At 37.2% G+C, this 12726-nt stretch overlaps 2 long non-coding RNA genes across 2 annotated transcripts; both read right to left on the reverse strand.

Annotated features, from left to right (window-relative positions):
• Positions 1 to 6122: 6122 nt before the first annotated feature.
• LOC122005915 lies at positions 6123 to 6614 on the reverse strand. The gene is made up of 3 exons (XR_006118578.1): positions 6580 to 6614; positions 6316 to 6381; positions 6123 to 6139 (listed from the first exon to the last, which is right to left on the reverse strand). It is a non-coding gene; the product is annotated as an uncharacterized LOC122005915 (long non-coding RNA).
• A 518-nt stretch (positions 6615 to 7132) lies between these two features.
• On the reverse strand, positions 7133 to 7896 carry LOC122005922. The gene is made up of 3 exons (XR_006118579.1): positions 7867 to 7896; positions 7519 to 7636; positions 7133 to 7176 (listed from the first exon to the last, which is right to left on the reverse strand). It is a non-coding gene; the product is annotated as an uncharacterized LOC122005922 (long non-coding RNA).
• Between the last annotated feature and the right edge of the window lie 4830 nt (positions 7897 to 12726).

Genomic DNA, 12726 nt, shown 5'->3' on the forward strand with positions numbered 1-12726 from the left:
TGAATATATAGTAGTCAAAACAAGTAATCATGGTATCTGGTATCTATATATATCCAATATCTAATATCTAGTATTAGGTGTCTGGTATATGCTAAATATCATATAGATAGCAACGTGAAACTGTATAGATATAGAAACGAATATCTCAAAGATCGAGTGGAAGTATCAAGCGTAGGAAAAATAAGAGTGGAGTCAAGGTAAAAACAGTTTCTATCCAAAGATAGCTCATGCACTAAGATCAATATATACTAAAGAGATTAAGCAAGAAGTACCAGCCTTAATCAGTAGTTCGTATCTGAAACAAATCCCAGATCAAGATGCTCGTCTCGAATCAACGTCCTACAAATCACATGATATATAGTTTAGCTAATCACATATATGACAACTAGCTAAACCCAAAACTCAATCCTAATTTGATTAGGTAATCTCATTTAATTTCACCTGATGATCCAAGTCCAATTAATAACGATCAATTCAAATACTCACCAAATTTATCCATTAATCAATCCAATGCTATTTAATCAACACATCACAACTGAATTCACAACTTATAATCAACTATCAAGCTAAGCATCATAAATCCAATACAACTTAAATCAATTTCTATTCCATAAATAAAATCCATCCCTTGCGTTGATCTACATGTAACAATAAACCAATCTATCAAGATCATTAACCAATCCAACAATTGATTTAATCACTATATGAAGACTATCTACTCAACCTATCTCTTAACCATAGATTAACTAACTCCAAACCAATACACATCACACTAATCACATCCAAGCTTAACAATTACGGACAATTCATTATTTGTTCAGATTAAGTTTTGTTACCTCAATTCTAGATCTACAGCAGCTTCTCGGTGATGGAGCCTAATGCAACCAATGGCTGGTGGAGACTGCAATAGTGGCATGATCAGCATGGGCACAATCACGTGCATTGTGTGCTGAGGAAAGGGTGGCATAACCATGATCCGTGCAACCTCAGGTAGTGGCCGACGACTTGGTAGCAGAGGGGAGCCTACTGAGATCGATTTCTCACAAGTACCAATGATCCAAGGGCTACCCGTGGAGATGTAACCGATGAGGAATTGACGACACGAACAGAGAACAAGAGGAGCAATGAAATAGGTCTGCTCCTCCCACGTGACAATTAAGCAACATCGGGCATATCAGGGGCAGAGATGCGAGAGGAGAAGGAAGCATCGCTACCCCGACTGGGAGACCGATCGATCTGCTCATAGCCGAAGAGAGGTCGACGGTAGAGCAGTGATGGTCGGTTGAAGGGAAGATGATCAGGTGTCGGCGACTGAGCGTCGGCGCATGGTGGTCTGCGACAGTGCTGAAAGAAAGGAGAGGGTGAAGGAGATCGGGCGGTGAGGATGGCTAGGGCACGGGGTAGCGACAGGAACATGCCTATAGTGAGGGAGAAGGGAGAGGAGTGGAGTTCGAGCGACGTCAGCTCGGGTAGTGGCTCTCGACGCTGACGGTGGTGGATTGGCCGGAGATCGCTCGTGAAGGAGATGAGAAGAGGAAGAAGGGTTCTGGCACGAGAGAGAAGGAAGATCGAGCGGATGTGAGGAATCGGGAAAGAAAAGAAAGAAAATAGGATTATACACATAGGACTTAGGGTTAATTAATTAAACCCTAAACTAATTTTCAATCAACTCCTATTTAAATGGTCTTCCAAATAGGCTTCTACCTAACCCTACCGATTCATCTCCTCAAAACGAGTCATACGGACTCCATTTAAACCACGAAAAATTTCTAGAAATTCCTGAAAAATCTAGTAAGATTATTTCTCGAATAACCTTATTATTTAATTATTATTTGGCCACCGTAGTTTACATGCCTTACATCCTTTTCTATTTATTTAATAAGTATAGATTCACTATTTGAGTGCATATTATATGGTTGATTGTCTTAAACTCATTTATTGAATATCCATAATATAATTTATAACATGAGAGAATTTTTGATTGGATCACAACTAGTGATTATCTGTACATGTACAATTATGAATATATTGAAATTTTCCTCGTCGTCGAATTAATATATTCGGACACCATCAATTTTATAAGACTAGCACGGGTTATATTCTTTATTTGGCCAAGTAGCTATTTTCTCACTAGCTAGAGACGTTGGGATGTTGAGAGTTAAACGTAGATGCTAGTTATGGTAACTAGTTCATTGGAGTGACTCACTGTATCACTTCATATGGTTCTCTACATATATAGATATGTCTATAAAGTTCTTACTGCAGCACGAGTGCAAGTTTCCTTTAACTTGAGCTATACAAATTATCTTGGTCATGGAAACTTATACTTTGATATCTTAAGCAAGTATCTCATTGAGGTGTGGACCCAGGATGATTGGGTATAAGTTGAAGTGCCCAAAGGTGTTTGGATAGCCCACAGAGGATTCACCGCTTCTTGCGAGGAGACATATACCCTATGGCCACTCATTAGGATTATTACTCAAAATATTTGGGCAAAGCATCACATGTTAAGAGTGCAAGACTCTTGTACACATGTATGAGTAATTTGAATCTGTAGAACGAGGAAGTATTACTTGTGCTAGGTGTGACGTAGTCAGCCTAGTGGGCACAAGACACATAGACCATGTCCTGAACCAAGTGGGTATAAGATGAGTGAAAGGAACGAGACACGACTCACTTTAGCTGTTGAAGGATATAGAATTCATTCTAAGATCAACTATGATTTTTTGGCTAATTGGTGATTATGATAGACTACTAGGTGTCATTCATGATAGTTCTATAATTAAGTAGTTAATTATGGATGACCAAAATAAACCGGGAACCTATTGGGTCACACGCACTAACGAGTCTCTAAAAGATGTAAAACAAGTTAAAGAATATGATTCATAGATCAAGAGATAAATATTTGGTTGAACCATACATAAGACAAATATAGAAATATTTATTGTAATGGAAGCGCAGATGGGCCACATCTCTTATGGAAGAGTTGGACCATATTTGCTTTAATCATGAATTATTCATGAACCAACTTGGTTTAGTTGTGAACCAAACCAAGGGGTTAATGAGCTAATTTTTGGTTAAGGGATAATGGGTTGGATTTGGACTTTCTAATCTAACTCATTATTGAGGGCTATATATTGATATGGTTGAGAGAAAATTATACACATGAGATCATTAATTGGCTTGTAAAGTTTTTGGAAAACCTTAACCTCTCTTCTCCTCTCCCTCTCCCCTCTCTCTTTACTGCCGCCAATAAGGGGAAGCCTTTCCCCTTGTTGTCGTGACCACCACAAGGGAGAAAACTCTCCCTTGTGTGCTTCTCTTCCTCTTCCTCTTGATCCATCTTCTTCGCTCATGGCTAGTAACTTCCGAAGGAGAGGCTTGTATTCAAGGAATTGTCTTGAGGAGTTCGGCGTGGATACAAATAAAGGCGAGGTTCGACAACGTCGCTTCGGTTGATGCCCTTCTCATTACAGATCATCCATAAGGTACACCTAGTGTAAATTTACTTTTCGTAAAAATTTAATTATGCGATCATGTTTAACATGTTGTATCCTTGTATGCGTGTGGTGTGTGTGATGTAATAATTTAGGAATTATTATTATTTTATTTTCTGCTGTGCATATTTATGAGACGTGTTTTAGCACACATCGCATCGGATATAACCCAATATGCCACTTATTCAAAGTAAATATATAGTTTATTACATTTGTCTTTAGAATTATATTGGTTATGATTGAATTAATCCCTACCTAATTTGAAAAAATATTGGTTGAGGACCTTGATTTGGCTGATGATATTCCATGTCCAATGGAGACACCACAATTAGATGACATTAAAGCTGGATGGCAAGGTAATAAGGAATCTTGTAAATACATCATTCAAGCAAACCGAATCAAAGATCTAACATTCACTACAACAAAAACTGCAAACGACAACGGATATTATCCGTTGTCGTAGGGTGAAAAAACCGTTGTAACTGAGGGTGTTGTAGAATGTATGGCCCTACGACAACGGTTTTGAATCCGTTGTCTTTGTAGACATTTGACAACGGTTTTTATCCGTTGTTGTATATATGCTCAAATTTGTCTACGAAGGATACGACAACGTTTTAAAACTGTTGTAGTAGATAATTTCAACAACAGAAATAAATCGTTGTGGTAGACTTTTTTTACAATAGATATAAACTGTTGTGGTAGATAATATTTACTCGTTTTGCTTTTTTTACAATAGTTTTAATATATTTTACAACGGATAAAACCGTTGTCTTTTATCACTTTTTTTCAAAAAAAAATCGTTGTGGTTTACATAGTTTTTACAACATTTTTAACTATTGTCTTTAATGTTCATTAATACCAAACAACCAATCTTATTTTACTATAAGCAAACCACCAATACAAAACTAAATATTTACTACATTAAATCCAAAATAAACATTCATATATACAAAATGAGTTGTTACTCATCAAAATACACATGTTTTCCATTACTGTTCTCCATATACATTAAATCACATGTTTTCCATTTGTTGTTCTCCATATGGCGCGCTTTTAATTTACAAATTAGCAAGGCAAGCTACATCCTAACAAAGCTCACTTCTTGCATCAAAAAAACTCAAGCCTCACGAATTTTCCCACCTGCAAAAGTAAAATTCAACAAAACTTATAAAATTCTATAATTCCAGATTATAGTCTACATGACAACATGAATTCTTGGAAAATAAGAAATACAAGGAAACATGCCATTTTATACTCGAAGTTGCATGTTTGAGGTGGTTATAGTCAAAATTACTATAAATATGATTACCAAAGAATAAGAGCAACCAAAAAACTACTTTTATCCAGTTAGGGAAAAAAATAGACAATTGCAAATTTTCCTCCTTCTCTTACGTTTTCAACTAATGACTGGTTTAAAGAGGATTTTTTGCAACTTCATCAAGTTTTACATTGACTCAAACTTATGACTACCCTTGAACATAATCTTTGAGTATCTATTTGTACATGTTGCAGAAATGTTAGCCACTGCTAGAAGAAATGGAGAAACTCTTCCAACTAATGTACTCCATGTGACTCAAGGAGCCTTATCAAAATATGGTTCTAATAATGATAATAATAAATCCTCTCTCAATCAGCTGCATTCATGAGTAACACATTGGAAGAGGAATATCAAGGCTGTGTCTGAAAGGAAAAGAACTCTGGTATTCACAAAATATAATTTAACCGTCAGTCCTTGCATAATGCAGAAACAACTAAATAAGCGTCATGTAACATCAAATGTTAGAATGACGTATTGGGCAAAGGTATGTGTATAATTTATTTCATGGAACATCAAATGTAGAAATAGAGTTTTTTTTTCCTTCAAACAAACATTTAAAAAAAAATGGAAATTTCCAAAGCATGACATAACTGCCGAAATCTGCGTTGGATATAGATACTTGGATAATGACACTCAAATAGTGACACTAAGAGTGAACAATCACTAATCCTATTGAACACATGTACAATTTGTAAAAATAGCCATGTCATAGATTGCGATCATACTCATGTTGAACTATATCAAGTCCAGGTAACATAGACATGGAACAGTTGTAGCACTGACACCATATTCAACCACACAAGCATTATCATACTAGAGATTTGAATGAACATTAGTTATCAAATTTCGTAAACAAAAAGCAGTAGAGTACTAGCTTGTATGTTAAACTTGTTGAATGTACAATATCTCATAAGAAAGTTTACCTTTAATGTTATCACAATAATCACATCCAGAGAGAATACACAAATCAATGAACTGATCCATAGTGAGTCTTAGCTCTTCAAGAACCTGAAAAATAAGGATGAGAATAAATACAGTAATTCAATTAGCAAAAAGCAGAATAAATATACCTTTGAAACGTCAAATTCCATCACAGAGATTTTTTTGGAACTAGGATCCATTAAATGATGGAGAAACCTTGGTACCCCAAAAGTTAAAGTATCCATGTTTTCTGAGGCAACCGCAAACACCTAGAGATTGATAACAAACAAATATGTTTAGGATATTAAAGTTAAAAAAATAAAATAGAATGTGTTACATTGCATCATTTTACCTTGTCACTTTTGCAAAGAGCTGCGCATTGAGCGTCTGCTTCACAGGGTGCCTTTAGATCAGAAAGATGAGTTTAGCTTCTAAAACTAGAGATACAATACTTGTATATTAAGAAATTGCATGCAGCTTTAGGAAATGTTTACAAGAGAAAGTAAAATTGTGTCATTGTTAGTTCAAATTCTTGTAGCAAGGATAAAGAATTCAATAAGTGAAAGTGGACTAGTTTACCTCAATAGTAGGCACACCCATTAGTCTTAAGAGACGTTTACAATCTTCATTATGTTGCTTGGTTACCTGTGAAAAAACTCTACAGTCATCTACTGGAATCAAATTCTTCAAGAAAGTAATTTGAAAGTTCAAAATATATTTAAAGAAACTCTATGTTACATATGAAGAAAACAGATAATCAGCATGCTAACTTTATGTTGATTGCATCATAATCAATAAGATCCTCATGATAATTTCCAATAAAATAGCAATATCAAAGATTACCTTGATAGTCCTTTTGCTGTACTTTTCAATTCCCTCCAAATCACCAGTCTGCAAACAACAAATGTAACCAAGACAGCAAACGAAATTCTAGCACACTAAGGAGTCCCAATAAAGGTACTTGTTATGCACAAGCAATGACCTCAATTGTTGTGTTCAGATCATTAGTTGCATCTTTCCTCTTTAAATATCTAAAGAATAAAATAAGCTTAAAGATTATCATTATCTTGCAACAAAAAAAAAGGAGGGGGACAATGACAAACCTATAAAGACTAGCCTTTTGGCAAGTTCTTGTTTCTTCAACTCTGGAGGTTGACCGTCAAATACATATCTGGCATAAAAAAGATGATAATAAAATATGGTGGCTGAATGATAAACAAAATGATATTTAGACATGCAAATGGACTTACACTGGCTCGATACCTGCTTCTAATAATCTGATAGTTCGATTGAACATCCCTTGCAAATGACTTATCGACCATACAAAATGTCAAAAGTTAGAAGAAGAAATAAAAAAGTCCAACTCATGCATAGATTTTTCAATGAACTCTGTAAATTCTTTCCTAATTCCAGGAAGTCCTCGAGAATCACTATATGCACCTGATTGCTCGAAAGAAAGTTGAGATTCTTATCAGAATGACTAAAACAATATTTACTCATCAACATGAAAAAAATAACAAGGCCTGCAGATGATGTTTTGGGTTTGTTACATATAAAGATACAACTAAAAACTGGAATATGACACAAATGTTATGAAAAGGTCAACATAAAAATTGCTTGGGTTACAAATGCCCAAACAAGTATAGAATACATTTCTTTTCCAGATCACCATTAACAAGAGGAAACAAGTTGAAAAGCAGTTTAGCTTGAGAAACAGACTACATCAAAAAGGAAAAGGTTTAAGTAGACTGCAAGTTGAAAATTGTAGGAATATGTGAATACCTAAACCACCCGAATTCAATTAAAGATAATGTTTAGCTCTTGCAATGACATCTGCTGGGAATAAAAGCCCGACATTAGGGTCATCCAATAGAAATGGAGCTTGGCACAATGCTACCACCTGGAGAATAGTATAGGTAAAAAATTACACCATTAAAAAGAGAAATCTAATGGAAAATGTCTCTTTATCTCAGGGAGCACAGAGAAGGAGAAATTGCTCCATGTACAAGGAATTTTTGACTTGTGAAGATGATTTTTTCTCACTGAGTTCCTTAAGTCATGCAATAGAGAAGAATGATCAACACTTTGATACAAGTAGTTTTTAAGAAAGAATAAAGAGAAAATGGAAACCTGACGGGGAAATGTTAATGGCTTCTATCCAAGAGCATGAGGGTTCCCGACATTTGTGAAAATAATCTGCAAACAACAAAAAAAACCGATCTCATGGAAAGTAAGTCCAACTTGTATCTTGTTTCTTAAGAATAAATTGCAAGGGGAGTGCAGTATTATAACCTCAAATTTTAATCTCACAAGTGGCATCCCAACAAGCTAACAATAAAAAGAATCAAAGGCATATGTGCACTTCATATCTTGATACAAGCAATAAAGCAAACATATACAGTGCTAAATAACCCAAGAAGATATCTTCAACCAGATAACAAGAATGGAAAAAAAAACAATCAAAGTCAGATCTTTCAGGAATCGAAATAAGAGTCTCTTTCAATAAAATTTATTCTATTTAACTCAAATCATGTTGTGGCACAATCAACGAAAATTGTGTATGAGAAAGCATCATAACCTTCTTACCCTCCTTCTACAACTCCGAAGCCCGCAGGTAAAGCTCCCCTTTGACAGCATATGCAACTTTCTTCACATTCTCATTCAGCAACTCGTAGTCCAGCGGCTTCGGCGCCATCCTAATACTAATTAATGATTTAAAATTAGAACTTCTTATCTTAATACTGACTAAACAAAAAAAGGAGTATAGAAGAGGTCACATGCTAATTTTATAATGGAAAGCAGATCAAACTTACTTGGACATCAAAGATTCTGCTGTCTTCTCCAGGCATGGAAAAATTAGCCTATTTTGACTGAAACTTGTTGACTCTCTTTGTTAGAAAATGAGCAGTCTTCTTGGAGCTTATAATGTAGAAATATGCATCTCCGACTCTGCTGTAGTTCTATAGACATGAACAGAAACTACAATAAACAAGGATGCCATGGCTAAAATCCTGATGCCTTTGCAGTCTGCTATAGACCCTGCAGAAGAAGCTTGCTTACATGCGAAACAGACGTATGTCTTCATGTTCTTCTCTGATCTAAGAAGTCATTAAGAAAAACTAGAGGAACAAATCTCGTGGAAAATGATCGTCATATTCAATTAATGATACGATTAAGACGATTTGGTGAATTATTTTATAAAAAAATGACCCTAATTCGATTGAATCTGAAGCAGAAGAAACCCTAATCGAAGGAAAAAAAGATCGAGCGCAGACCTGGAACTCGGAGGTGTGGTACAAGCTCATAAACAAGCGGAGGGCACTGGCCTGGAGGAGTATGGGCTGCGGCTTCCCGCTGTCATCCTCCTCGCCTCTTCCCAGCGGTGCGAAGATGTCGTGTGTGTTGCTATATAAGGAAACAGGTTCGAAGAACCCTCTGCCAAGGCCAGACGACGAAGCAACGGCTTGCGTCCCGGAGAAGGTGATGAAGACCGCATCGTCGCTCCTGTCAATGACGAAGTTGGCGCTACCTGCATTGGCACGCAGGCAGCGGGTCCAGGCTTGTGCCAGAAGAGGGGAAGATGCAAGGAGCGCACCAAGGACATGGCTCATCTCGAACCTTTAGGAGGCAAAGGTAGACAAATCAAGAGTGAGGGTGAGAATGAGAGAAAGAGGAGAGCACACCGTTGTGGAGGAAGATCCAGTGGTCGACGGGATGGCGTGAAGAGATTGTATGAGGAGAGGGAAAGAAAATTGCCCTAGGTTTGGGAGCGCGAAGGAAAAACACGACGCCGAAAAGAAAACAGCGAGGGAAAGGAAAACAACGAGGGGGGAAAATGACCAAATTCAATTACAACGGTTTTTTTCAAAATTGTTGTCGTAGACGCTAAAAACGCGGATAAAAACAACGGTTTATAAAACCGTTGTAAAAAGTGTTGTCATTTTAAAAAAATATTGCTCAATGACAACAGTTTTGCCAAAACCGTTGTCTTTTATATTTAATGGGGAGTTCAAAGACAACGGTTTTGGCAAAAATCGTTGTCTTTGAGCAAATACGCAATGCTTTCTCTTAAAACCGTTGTTGTAGGAGTGTTGTCGTTTGCAGTTTTTGTTGTAGTGATTGGAGAACATGCATCTGAATGAAGGGTGAAAGAATTAATCAAAATAATAGAAAATAAAGGCATGCAAGGTCAATCAAGTGAGCGTGTAGTCGATCCACAAGACCCAGTTGCTTTTGGAACAAGGAGTAGGAGAATATGTGATCGTAGTGGGTATGATTATAGTATACTTCAAGTGATAGTCCATTATGGAGAAAACTTTTACCTAAGAGGAAGCTGAGCAAAATACAAATATGCAAGCCTATAGAGAACATCATAGTAATAGAAGAGACTGAAAAAATTGTAAAAGAAGGTGAAGCTAAAGATGTTATGGACAAGGGCAAAGGAAAACTTGATGGGGGTGATATGGAAGAAGAAACAGAGATTATCTCAATGTCGGATGGTAATTCTGTAGAAGAGGTGGAAAATGATGCACTTAGGATTGCACAACTCAACAAAATAAGAAAAAAAGCTATTGTCGTTGTTGGGATTTACAGGCCACGAAAATCGCTTTTTCGCGTCGCGGAAACCCCGAAACCCCCATGCAACCGGATCCGTGCGAAGTAAAACTTTTGAAAACATTACGAGTATGAGTTTTATGCTAGTTCTAAACTAGATTTACAAGGAGAAAAATCTTTTACCCTTGATGCGTGCCCTTTATGAATCCCGCTCGTCTAAGGAAGTGCCGGATCTCTAGATCGTCAAGCGTACGATCCTCTAGAAGTATCCACACGAACAAATGGGTGGAGAAAAACTAAACAAAGGTGTGCTAGCACCCTTGATCAGCCACCGCAAGAGGAGGAGAGGGAGAGCTTGAGGAGAGAGCTTGGAAGAAGATGATGTGAATGTGCCTTGAATGAAAAATGAATTTCTCATTCACCACAAAAGTGGTCGGCCACCTCAAGAAGTGTAACCCCCTTTTTTTTGCATTAAGTGGCCATTAAAAAGGGAATTTGTAACCTCCATGAGGTAGCACACACATGTGCCAACTATGATGATGTGGCACATCATCATTGGCCACTTAATGCCAAGTCACAAATGATGTGGCATAAAGTCAAGTCAAACTTGACTCTTCCTCTTCCTCTCAAGTCAAGTCAAACTTGACTTAATCTCTCTCATGGTTGATATAATCCAACCATTTAATTAAAGCCAATTTAATATAATGAATCTAATTCACTTAATTAAATTGATTTAATGAGTCATAATCTAAATTGGACTCATTGAACACATGAATCAACTTGAGTCCACCTCAATTAGCCCAATTAGGATTACTCTTAATCCAATTTGATTCATCACATGAATCTAATCCTCTTGGTTCATCATATGAACCTAATCTCCATCTAATTTTCCTTAGTGTGTGACCCTATAGGTTCTTGTAACGTTGGCAATACCCCTAAACCCATTTAGGAGAATAAGTAATGAGCGGTATCTAGCAACACATCATTACTACCCAAGTTACAAGAATGTTGAGATCCAACATCACCTTGTGACTACTAATTGTGACTCCTCACAATATATGACAAGTGTCCTTCTATCCTAGACTTCTAGATTGATCAATGTGATGTATAGACCGTGTCATCCTATGACCAATCTAAATCTTGAACTCCAAGTAGACTCACTAAATCAAATGAGCTCAATATCTCATATTGACTCATTTGGGCATGGCTATGCACTTCGTGGTCTCACTCTATCAAGAATATCGATGTCACTCCCGTCATATAGGAGGGATAGATACCATCTACAACACTCACATCCCTCCGCATAATTTGTTACATACCCAGTAATCGTCTTTATAGTCCACCCAGTTACGGGTGACGTTTGACGAAACCAAAGTACATAACTCCTTATGTAGGGAACCATGGTGACTTCAGGTCTAAGGACTAGTAGTCATACTAATAGCCACATGAGAAAGTATATGACACTCATATAACGATCCATGATACTTTCTCATGGCGGGCATTCAGTATACATTCTCCAATGCATACCCATGTGTCAACTTGATATCTCTATATCCATGACTTGTGAGATCAAGTCATCGAGTTGACCTACATGCTAGTCTTATTGCATTAACATTGTCCCTGAATGTTAATACTCGACTAGGAATGATTAAGAGTAGTGTTCCCTATATCATCTCACTATCGGTTCAACTAACCGATTGATATAGGTGAGAACCTTCTACTTAAGGACGCTATTATACTTATTTTATTTGGCACCAATACAAGTAAGTATAATAACCAAAAACAAATGCCTTTATATAAGAATATGATACAACAAGTCCATAATACAATCATCAAATGATTTGCTCTAGGGCTCTAACTATCAATCTCCCACTAGCACTAGTGCCAATCAGTGTAGGCTCTAAGCCCTAATGACCTAGTGTAACCATCATGCTTCCTCTGTGTGAAAGCCTTGGTCAAGGGATCTGCGATGTTAGCCTCTGTAGGTACTCTGTAAATCTTCACATCTCCTCTCTCGATAATCTAATAAATGAGATGGAAGTGCCGTAGTATGTGTTTGGTCCACTGGTGTGAGCGAGGTTCCTTCGCCTGTGCTATAGCTCCATTGTTGTCACAATAGAGCTCAATAGGGTCAGCGAGACTTGGAACCACCCCAAGTTCTGTGATGAACTTGCCGATCCAAACTGCCTCCTTTGCTGCCTCTGCTGTAGTAATGTACTCGGCCTCTGTCGTAGAATCAACGATTATGTCCTGCTTCGAACTCTTCCAGCTCACAACACCACCATTAATGCAAAATACGAATCCTCACTGCGATTGATAATCATCCTGATCGGCATGAAAGCTGGCATCACTGTAACCCTTTACAGCTAGGTCATCCTTGCCTCCATATATCAAGAAATATTCTTTAGTCCTTCTTAAGTACTTAAGAATATTCTT

This window comes from Zingiber officinale, chromosome 1A (assembly GCF_018446385.1).
Source record: "Zingiber officinale cultivar Zhangliang chromosome 1A, Zo_v1.1, whole genome shotgun sequence".
NCBI classification, from domain to species: Eukaryota; Viridiplantae; Streptophyta; class Magnoliopsida; order Zingiberales; family Zingiberaceae; genus Zingiber; species Zingiber officinale.